This window comes from Pleurodeles waltl, chromosome 6 (genome assembly GCF_031143425.1).
Source record: "Pleurodeles waltl isolate 20211129_DDA chromosome 6, aPleWal1.hap1.20221129, whole genome shotgun sequence".
Taxonomy (NCBI): Eukaryota; Metazoa; Chordata; class Amphibia; order Caudata; family Salamandridae; genus Pleurodeles; species Pleurodeles waltl.
The window spans coordinates 146777636-146789367 of record NC_090445.1 but is presented as its reverse complement, the minus strand read 5'-3'; positions in this window follow the sequence as shown (position 1 = coordinate 146789367).

The following is an 11732-nucleotide window of genomic DNA, read 5'->3' as shown; positions in this document are numbered from 1 at the left end:
TTTCATGTTGAAATAAAGGAAAGTAAGGACTCCGATCATATCCCTCTAAACCAAGGTTAAAAGAAGGCTAGGGTTACCAGCCCAGTGCATTCGGGGGGTTGTAGTCTTGTTTCAAATCAACTATTTCCGTTGTACTAACACACCTGAATAAATGATTTGTGAAAGGATCCCTAAACTAAAACATGGTGTCCCGATAACAAGTAGTCATTTGGTAACCTTGCATATGATTCCATGCCACCAAGCACAGAGTGTACCACTCATGGATTTTCATTTAGCAGCCTAAGGTGTTCTGGAAGTTTTAGAACTGGTTTATCCCATTTGATCCAGTTGATGAAATAGAACTAACACACCTGAAAACAGTGGTTTGTAAAACAAAAGCGAACGACTGGAGCAATAGCTTCTTGGTGACTTGGAGTGTAATGGTACAAACGTTTTTTGAGATCAGAAATGGCCTGATTTGCAGAATCGCATCATTTGCAACTGCTAGGCTTATTTTAATGTACAAAAGGCAAACTGCAATTCCAAATAACAAGCTGCAGTTGCAATTCTGTATTTGGAAGTGGCATATTTAGGGTGCCTCTTCGAAATACCAGATCACAGTAGTATGTACTAATGTTTTGCATTTGAATTCCAGTTGCAGAGCATTAATACTTTACCACCAATTCAAACACGGAGGTAACCCATTTGCAAACGAGAAGAGGTCCCCGTGGAACTTCTTAACCTTTGAGAATGTAAAAAAAATATTTTAAAGACCATGTAGTGGTCTAGCAGACCAATGACTACTCTTAAGAAATTAAACTTAAAGATTTCATTTATTTTAAACACATCATGTTTTCCTATAGGAAAGTAGTCGGTATTTAAAAGTGCTTTATTAAAAAGCAATTTCTATTAAGTATATATTCATTAAAAAGCAATCATAGAAATGGTGGTCTGATGACCCCAGCAGGCCATGACCGCTGTGATGGCTGTTATTCCTCATAAGTCGCAAATTATGACCTACCCCATCAATATTCATGAGGCAGGTTGATTTGCAACCCACTAGGGATTGTTAATTTAAAAAAAAGTTGCATAATTTAGGACTAGAGATTTTTTAATTGTGATTTGGAGATATCTGCCCCCAATGTCCTTTCAGCATTATCCCCCTCGACACACCCCTGGCTGGCTTGCTAGCTTAGCCACTGGGCTCCCACAGTACAGCAGGCCAGCAGTGTCCACACTCACCACAACCCAGTAGCCCTCTCCAAGCCAAAAGCACAACATTGCTGCAAGTCTGGTCTAGCCCTGGGCCCATATCCTGCCACTGCAATCACTGTACTGTAACCTATGTGGAGCTCCAACTGCCGTCAATCACCAGGTGGGGGCTGGTCTCCATCCGGACATGCCACAGGCACCTTGCTAAAGGGGCAGAGCCAACACTCTAGCCCCAATGTCTGTCTGGTGGCCTCTGATGCCCCACTGGACAGGCCAAATAAGCTCCTGGGCCCCCACAGGCCTCTAGGCCAGCAGCGCAGCCAGCAGCCATCACCCCAGTGTTGGCCAAGCTTCTGCAACAGCCTGCTCTGGTTTTTGAGCAGTGCATGGGCGCTCAAGAGCCTCCCAGGTTCCAGGACCTGTTGCAGGCAGTCACAGCTCCACTGCTGATCAGCAGGGCGTCCACCTATTATCACCTCGCCAGGTGGCAGCACCTAAAGGCAGGATTCTTGGACAGAGCCTGGTAGGTCACACGGGAGCTCTTGTCGGTGCATTCTTTCTGGTCACCACCTTAGCCCAGAGCTTTTAATGAAAAATGGGAAAATATATCCTCTAATTCTCACAGGAAATGGGTCTCTCCAGGTCTCTAATGGACTAGATCACTGAAGGTCTGGTGGACAGGAATTGTGGCATGTTCAGAGGCTGGAGGGTGGAAATGCCACCCTAACCCAGCTAGCCAACCTATTCTCGGCTGCTCCTCTTGCTGCATGCATGTGGGTCCCTCACACACTATTTATCTTTCCAAAGCTTGATTAACTCAGGGAACATTCCGGGGGATGCTGATCCACCAATGCTATTTGGCCAGACTGCAGAGAAAGGCTTAACATTTCTTGGAGTTGTATGACAGAACATTGTATATAGGAAAAAATAAACATAAATACTGCACCCTAAATATTAGTTTAAAAAATATCATCCCATTGGCTTACATTTATTATTATAAACTCTAATGGGGTAATTTGTTTGTAAGCAACATTTTTTGTCAGATGGTATTCTGATATATATATTCTGTAACACTTTGGTACAGAATCACTCTTCATCATGGGGCACGGGAGGGGAACTCCAGCCATAGCTTCACATCCTGCGAAATACACAAACATGCTGTGAACCTGATATGGGCTGCAGCATTCAACAGGTGATCTAGGACTATCCTCCTCTAGAATTCACCAGGTGCACAGTCGCCTCACAAGATAGGATAATAGGCCTCTATCAGGAGGGTTCCAAAAATGTGATCACCTATGTTGCCCAACCACATCCAGAAGCTAAAGAAGAATTTTGCATAACGCCTGTTCTCTAAAGAATTTGTGAAGGTGTGAGTGTTTCGACTTCACACACCCAAAGTTGAGATAGCTATGTTAACAATGCCCCAAAGTCCCCCTGTTCCAGTCTCACATCACTAAACAAATCTAAGAAGTCAAATCAACATATGCATTGAGGTCTCAACCACCAACCACTACCCTCAAATGATACTGGAGCAGATGGAGTTTCTCCTGGTAGCCAGCAAAGGAACAGATAATGGCATCTGACTGACTAAGGTGCAAGCAGGTCTTTGAGTGTCATAGTGAGCATTCATAAGGACTAATAAGGACTAGGCTTTCTACTAGACCGAGTACAAATAAAAAAATAAAGCAAATAGGGCATATAGGTATGTCCAGAGTTGCTATCAGGTTACTGCATAATCCACACCAACAAATTCAACCCTTAGAGCATGAGCCCTGTGACTTGTATTGCCATAAAGGTGACACGAGTGCCATTTGAAATGGTTTTGCAAGGTGTAGCAGAAATTAAAAACAGCTGACTATGAATTCACAGTTGACAGTCCTGGTCTACCTGTACTGGGCAATCTCTCGGTAGACTGGTTGCCTGTAAGACATTTTTTTAATTCCGAGGGCTGCTACCATCACTCTTTGTAGCCCTGTCTCCACACACAATGCAGCTGATTCTGTTTTTTCTTTTTAAGTGTCAACAGAGAAAGCCCATGCACAGTCGCTTGCAAAACATTTTGTTAGCTTACAGTAGGCTTAGAGCTTGCCTATTACTCACCATGGATTTGCTTCATTGTCATTCTCATTTGCTTGTTTCTCGTTCATCTGTGTGTGACAGATTGACTTCCTCTTCTTGTGTTTGGCCCACCTCCTAGACAAGGCCAAAGTAGTAGAGTCCTTCTACTGCTCACATCTTGGAAGCAACTATTTTCTTTTTTGTAAGCACTCCATGTGTGTGCATGTTTTTTCTAATCTGTCCCCCTTGTTTACTTCCCCCTTGCCTCTGCAGTACACCAGAACACTCACTTGTTAGCTTCTGTGGTCCCTACATTACTCACTCTCACCCATGTGCTTATAATCCCCACACGCAATGTTGCCTTCACCCGCCTGTGCGAGCTGTACTTTCTGTGTTGCCTTCTCTCATTGCTTGTGTGATGCTGTACTTCCGCTTGTTGCATACACTATGACTTTGGCATGGTTCTAAATGGTTTGCTTCCCACACACAGGTACACAAATGTACTCAGTTCAATGCACCAGCACTGAATGTGAAATACAGGTTACTGTAGCCCCATAGAACCCTATCCAATACATTGTTTAACTAGAGTTATTGCTTTTGGGTTACTAATAATCCCTATAAAGGGATTAGGGGCACCGTGGTAACTAAAACAAACACTGCACTAAGAAGAACAGGCACTTTAAATAAAAAGCATGAAAGAGATTTGAAAGGGATTACCTGTTTCTCTGCACATCAAAAACAACTACATAGAATAAGCATAAACACTGCAAGAAGGCACGTTGTGAGCAATGAGAATAAAACAAAAATTTCTAACATGGTTAAAATGTCATCTAAAATCTAACACCCTAAAACCTCCTTCTGTGCGCTATACTGATAGAGTTTGGAAAGCAGAGCAACTTGCAGTCTTGAGTTTCTTAGGGAAAAGCAATTCACTGCTTACCTTGCTTAAACAAAAGCTGCCATTAACAGTGGAAGCGTGAAGGCAGTGTTCCCTGTGAAGAGCACACATGAGCTGTGGTAGCAACCTTCCTCCTGGACTTGGCTTTCTCAACATTGAGCGAAATGTAGTGTCTTCAAAGTGTACTGGCAGTAGGTGAGACTGCCTTCTGAGGAAATGTAAGGAAATAATCTGAGTAAAGGACCTCTCAATTAAGTGGTCTGATAGCAGTCCTTCTATACTAAATCTTCTCAGAAATTGGAATTTCTGACACAAGAGAACGTCAATACAGGCTACACTATTTTGACTGTATGGGGCAGCTTTAAGGAAAGTGGCGCTGCACACAGTGCAGCACCACTTTCCCTGCACCCCTTAGCGCCCCCCCACCACCACCATGTGTGCACCGTATTTAAAATACAGCGCAACATGGTGCAAGGTAGGGGGCAATAGCATCATTTAATGTGATGCTATTGATGTACTCTGCAGGAGTAGAGCCAAAATGTTGTTGCCACTCCTGCAGAGTACATAGGGGCCCATTCTAAATAATTGAAGCCCCCTTTTAATGCCTGCTCTGAGCAGACGTTAAAAGTGCTGAAAACAATTACGCAAAGAAATCTCTTACATTTCTTTGCAACATTTTTTGCACTAACTAACTAACGAGGGAACACCCCCTTTGCATACATTATGCCTGGCGTAGGCATAATGTAGTGCAAAGGGGTACAAAGTGGTGCAATGCACGAATTGCGCTACTTTGTGAATATGGCGTGGGGAAAAGGCCACCTTAGCGTCAAAACAATTACGCTAAGGCGTCGCTAAAGTGGCGCTAGGCCCTGTTAAATCTGGGCCTATGTTTGTACTTGTTCATATTTTACTTAGATATGGTGATAAGTAGACACTTGACCCAGACTGATGTCACTTCAGGTGTCACAGTTCTTAGAAAAGTAAGGGCAGATAACATTTACATCAAATGGCAGACATGACAATGGTTCTGAAGAAAGTGCGAAAGATGATCGACCTCCATGATCTAAAACAGTAAACTTCATGGTCTAAAATGGCAATGGGGCCTACCTAAAATAAGGTCAGATGAGTCCGACCTCAGGGACTTTTCGTCAGTCTCTGTTCCATGCTGCTCTTCACGATGTTGCAGTCTACAGCCTGCAACATTAAAAAATAAAAGTGTGGTGTCCTAGGCTGCGTAATTTTGTACATGCGTGCATGCATATTTAACGCATGCATGAGCCTATAAAAGACATGCCCAGCGGCTGTGTCACTGTGTTTATATTTTTATTCCCTTTTTTTTAAATCTTTCCTTCGTGCTGTGCAGCATCTGCTTTGATGCTGTAGAGCATAAAGAAAATACATTGTATGAGCCAATAGCTCTCTAAGGCGAGACCTATTGGCTTTGCTGGTGTAGTGCTACTTTTCTTCTGACTGAGGGTGTGCAGAGCCTCTGAATGAGACAAGCAACAAAACAAGAATTAGCAATGCAAGAGATCTTGCATGTACTTGATTTGGAACTATTGGCATTGTAAATGCATAATGAGAATTTTTTTGAAACATTAATTGTTCAACCCTGCTGCATATTTTGGTCCTGTCTACCACATAATTCCAGTAGCCCTGCATATAACTAATGGGCTACTAGTCATACTAGGAAATATTTTTCAAACAAGGCCCTTAAAATACAAAGTACTCCCAGGTGCAAAACAAAAGTTCCAGCCATAACAGAGCATACAAATACACTGAATGGTGGGATGGGTTGTTATTTTGGGGGACCCACTAACCTAGTGTGGGGACCTAGAGATTGTAGTGTAGCCATTTTTAATATAGCCTTTGCGCGTTTGCATAAAGCATTAGGCCTCTGTGCACTTTGTTCTAGATGCATTTTATTCAGCCTCGCACTGTTATTTTTCAATAACCAGTTTCACGGTCTTGTTTTATTTTCTTCTATCACACTGTTTAGCTTACTTCAGCACCGGAGTTCTCAAACAATACATTCTTGCTCGCTCTGTGCTTCAGTCAAGGATACAGTCTGGTACATTGCCGATAGTCGTGGTAGGAGTTTAGTCTTTAGGGTTCGTAGAAAGTACACATTCTTACGTAGGGACGTTTCTTAGAACACTTCCTAGTCCTGGTACACGTAAGAGGGAGATTCCGACCAGGGAACCACAACTAGACGCTGACTGCCCTGTTGCAGATGCTGATCCAGATCACAGGCCTTTGCTCAGGTATGAGGGTTGATGTCCTCCTGAGGGAACCTGAAAGGCAGGCTTAGAGCTTAACATGCTGTGCTCAAAATAGAACTCAGACGAGAGAACGTAATCTAGTAGCACTATGATTGCGTTATTCCTATGTTTCACTCTCCTCGTTACTATTTCAATCCTACCTTGTTGTATGGTTCTGGTTGTTGCGGCTCACGCCTTGTTATCTAAAATGCAGTTGTTTTATTAAATCAATCTTTAAAACTCAAACTGCCTTTGTCATTTGTATATGAGACCACACTGGATATGAGAGAACTGGTTGGGATCTGAGTGACCACGACTTCCCTGGGAAGCACTAAGATGTCATGCGCTCGGCTGCCCAATTATCTCTTCCCTCTGGGAGAGGTGAGGCACTGCTAGTTAGCCGGAGCAAAACCGAATTGGGGGTGACAAGGGTCCTTCGCCGTGGGTTAGACTTAGTCCCCCACACAGTGAACGATCCTGCCACCCAAAAATCCAGTAGTCTCATTAGGATAATGAGAGCCTACGCGACATGGCGCCGCCAACGATTGGTCTGGCTCTAATTTTCGGGTCCACCAGTCTCTCTCAGTCTCATATATTATAATGATCCCTCAGTTCCTTTAACGGAGACGTCCGTGGCACTGAGGATTTCCACCACCACGATATAGGTAACCCTAGATATAGCGGATGGTTGTTCAAGCTTGAACCTTAAAAGGAAAGACCCCGTTTTTGGTGTGCCTTTTCTGAACCATCACTGTTTTTCTAATGGCGAATCCCCAGGTAATTCAAATAGCTCTTGATATGAGACAACCGCTCACAGCGCATTTGCTTGCACATGGTCTTATGAACCAGGGGGGTCCAGTCACGTTTGTGGTGGCCGCCCATGCAGCCTATAGAACAGAACTTTTTTACTCTTGGGTCACATTTCCAGCTGTTGATGGGAATACAAATACATTTCACACATATACGTTTGCGAACGCACCTGACCAGTACAGGGCGTACGCATATTTAGAGATACCTCTATCTTGTCAAGAACATAATAATTGGCTTGATGGCGCCCTACCCCATACAATATTACCAGTAAGGTTAGGTCCACTGAGTAATGATGGTCCGACCTGGCCTTTATTGGCCACATATACACCACATCCTGCGGTTGCAAATATGCCGGTGGCTGAAGTTCATCATTTATATACAGACCTAACGGCTACATATAGACGCTTAGTACAATTTGTGATGCAGACACTAAATACAAACCCAGCGTGTGCTGCTCCAGCACAACAACATGCAGTAGCTCCAGGTATAAACCCAGCGACTGTACACTCTATCATGGGTAAGGTTCCAGCCAAACGGGAGGAGACTCCATTTTGGCTGGCACAAAAAATTAATACGCTGGAGGCGGTATTTCCCCATACGGGACCTCAGGACAAACATAGAATATTAACTATGTGTTTACCGTTTGGCATGGTTCCCACAGTGGAACATTGTAATACATGGGGCACGGTGTTTGCCGCGCTCTACACAACAGCACACGGTACACCAACATTGGCAAACCTACCGGAAGTGCTTAAACAGATTCAGGATGAATATGGGGCTGCCCCAGCCTTAGATTTGGGAATGCATCTGATGGTCAATTTTGCCACAGTTTCTTCAATCATACTAAGTAATCTTAAAAGAGAGGCAGTTGCACTAGCGGTGCGTATGCGTCTTCGTGACATCCCGCAACTAGATCAGGAGCGGGAACTGCCTAAAATAATAGCGGAAACATATTCCAGTATCGGTCGAGATAGCCTAGGGGCTAGACCATAGAAACCACAGTTTCAAAGAAAAATTAGTAAAGATAATACTAAACAGCAACCTGAGGGTAATAAAAAGCGCTGGGAGAAAAAACAACAACAGACACCTAAAAAAGAAAGGGGAAAATCTCCGAGAGCGGGAGACCCCGCAGACTAGGTATAATCTCAGAAATAGGGATAACTTGAAAACGCCTGATAGATATCAATACACTTATACACGCCAATCTCGTTCCTTTCAGGACTCATCGGAAAAGAGAAATGAGAGAGGTGGGCGGTCAGAGCAGAGAACAGAGTACGTGAAACCAAGACAGGAATCACAACGCTCTTCAGAGGTTTCTGTCAAGAAGGAAGAGAAACAGATACAACAAAAACAACAGTTTAAAAAGAAAAAGGTGGCGGCAGTCTCAATTAGACATGCCACACAGGAAGAGAGTTCTCTTAAAGAACAAGACGTGGGCACTAGCATTGTTAGACAGCGCGGCAGAGGTCACAATAGTTCGCCGGAATCTTCTAGAGCATCTGGAGGTGAAAGCAACTGATGACTTCATACAAGTTGAAACAGCAGATATGCGTGTCTCTGAACCCGATAGGGTATATACAGTGACTTTACAATTGGAAGGAGACATTGAGCGCACTATAAACTCAATCTTTTGGGATTGTGTAGTCAAGATATATGACATTTTTCTGGCTGAACAGGATTGGCCACCGGACTTTGTTCACACCTGCCCAGTTGGGGAGGAGGTTATTAAACCTTCGTTCTCACCACTTGTTCCAGGGGAACTCGAAGAGTCCTCTTGCATCAAATGGGCTCTGGCACAAGCACCTGCCTTATATAGAAATCACGTAGGGTGGGATAAGGATTCTCCATATCATGTAATTCCGATTAAAGGTGAACCTCAGCCACAACCGCAATATCCAATAAACATGAAGCAAGGGCACCGGTGAGAGAAATACTTACGCAATTAGAACACCATGGAGTAATTGAACCCTGTGTCTCGCCGATGAATAATCCCTTATTCCCTGTAGCTAAACCGGACCATTCATATAGAATAGTCTTAGACTACAGACATTTGAACGGACATACAGGTACATATGCTATGCAAAATTCTCATAGCGCCGCGCTAATGAACAACATTGTGCGGAAAAAGTACAAAACAACTCTAGATATCTCAAATCGTTTCTTCTGCCAGAATGTAGCACCCGAAAGTAGGGACCTCACAAGTTTTAGTGCATTAGGCTCCCAGAAAAAATTCTGTCTTTTGCCTCAGGGGTATAAGAATACCCGAGGACTCTTTGCGACTCGTGTGACTGAAATTTTACACGGGTTGGACCCTGAAGCATTGTCATATGTGGATGATATATATCTCACGGATGACGAGTTACTACAACATTTAAGACGAGTAGCCCGCATTGTTGTAGGGTTTGCCAAAATTGGCTACAAATTTAACTTCAAAAAATCAAAAATTGCCTTCCTCAGCGTCATATTCCTGGGATATGAGCTGTCAAATGAAGGTAAGAGCCTAGCGCCACAATTTTGAGAAAAATGTGCACAATTGCAACCTCCTAATACAATTAAGAAACTCCAGTCATTGTTGGGATTTCTAAATTTTGGCAGAACATACATTCCTGATTATGCTACACGCAAAAAACCATTATACGAATTAATACGTCCTGATTTTTCAAGCAAATTTTGGACGTTTGAGCATACACATACTCTTCGAAAGTTGCAAGCAGATCTCCTAGCTGCAAAACATTTACATACACAGGACAATAAGACACATTTGGTCATCAGGGTAATAGCTGGGGCCATTGGGTTTACGTATGTCACATTTAATGAAGGTGAGACTGTCCCGATTGGATACAAGTCTCACTTGTATTCGGCTGCTGAACAACGATTCGCACCAACAGAGAAAATTCTCACTGCTGTACAGATGGCTGTTATTAAAGAACGACCTCTTGCCCAGGGCAAACGCATTATAGTTCTTTCCCTTATTCCGGCCCTAGAGGCTGTTACAAAAGCGAGTGTTCCTAACGCGAAAGCATTACACCCGCAATGGATACAATGGTCTACGTCTTTGTAGCCACTGATGTAGATTACATTTTTGACCCAAAACTACAGACTCAGGAATTTCTGCAATATGAAATTGAATATCCAGTTCCCACTGACACGTTGCCTATTGATCACTATCAACTAGTCATGTACACCGATGGCTCTGCGCAACCGGCGGTGGGGACAAAACACCAATATTCTGCTGCATGTGCAGTAGTGAGCGGCCATATGGAGGGGGAGAAATTCTGCCCCCAACATACTTATACACAAACATCAGGGGACTGTGCGGCACAATAGGCTGAGCTGAAAGCTCTAATGATGGCACTAGAACATACGGATCCAACACAGTTTACACTGATTGTTTGTGATTCATATTATTGTGTCCAGTCTTTTAATGAATACCTACATTACTGGCGATTGAATGGGTTCAGAGATTCAAAGGGCAACACCATAAAACACAAACTTCTGTGGGGGAAGTTAGCAGACCTGAAGGAGACGCTACCCAAAGTCCATGTTGTACATACTCTTGGACACCAGCGCGTTGGAATACAGGTTGCTGGGAATACTTTGGCTGATGAAGTCACAAAGTCGGCAGTGGCAGTTGCCACTGTGGCCGCAGTTACTCGTTCGAGTTCCAAACCAGACACAGAGATTTTGGCTGCCATAAAAGCTACGGTTGATGGCACGCCTTATCCTAAAGCAGTGGTTCCCAACCTTTTGACTTCTGTCGACCCCCATTTTATCAATACTGGAGCCCGGGGACCCCCACTGAATCATTATTGGAACATGGGGTCCCCCAAGGAGTCATTACTGGTAGCTGGGACCTAATATTATTAAAAATTTTAAGCAGCCGCGGACTCCCTGAGGAGGCTTTGCAGACCCCCAGGGGTCCCCGGCCCACAGTTTGGGAACCACTGTCCTAAAGGATTTCCTAATAAATATCAAAACGATATGGGAAGTATGCTGAATGCTGAGGTTAAAATTCCAGGCGTAGGCGTATGCGAGATCCCCAATAAAGTTGTAAGACCTCAATTGAATAATGCAGTGCATGAGGGGGTGGCATCTGCACATGCTGGCGTGGCGGCCACAATTTCATTATTACAGGCCCGTTATTGGTGGCCTGGCCTCTATAAGGAGACTAAGCAGTATGTCCTTTGTTGTGACATCTGTCAACATATTAAAGTTTCAACGGCTAAGTGCCCGCCGCAGACGCCCCTCTTAATATCAAACAGACCATACAAATATATACTAGTCGCTGTTGATTCTTGCTCCAGATTTGTGTGGGTATGGCCACAGTGCTCGGCTGACTCTCGAACTGTTATTAAAGATTTGTGTGTCTTTGTCGGCGTTCCATTCGGACCAGGGCCCTGCTTTTGCCTCAAGGGCATTCAGGGACACCATGGTTTCGTTGAGGGTCCAGCTCCAGTTTTCGTCTCCATTTCATCCCGATGGAAATTCTGTCGTGGAGCGTTTAAATCGCGATT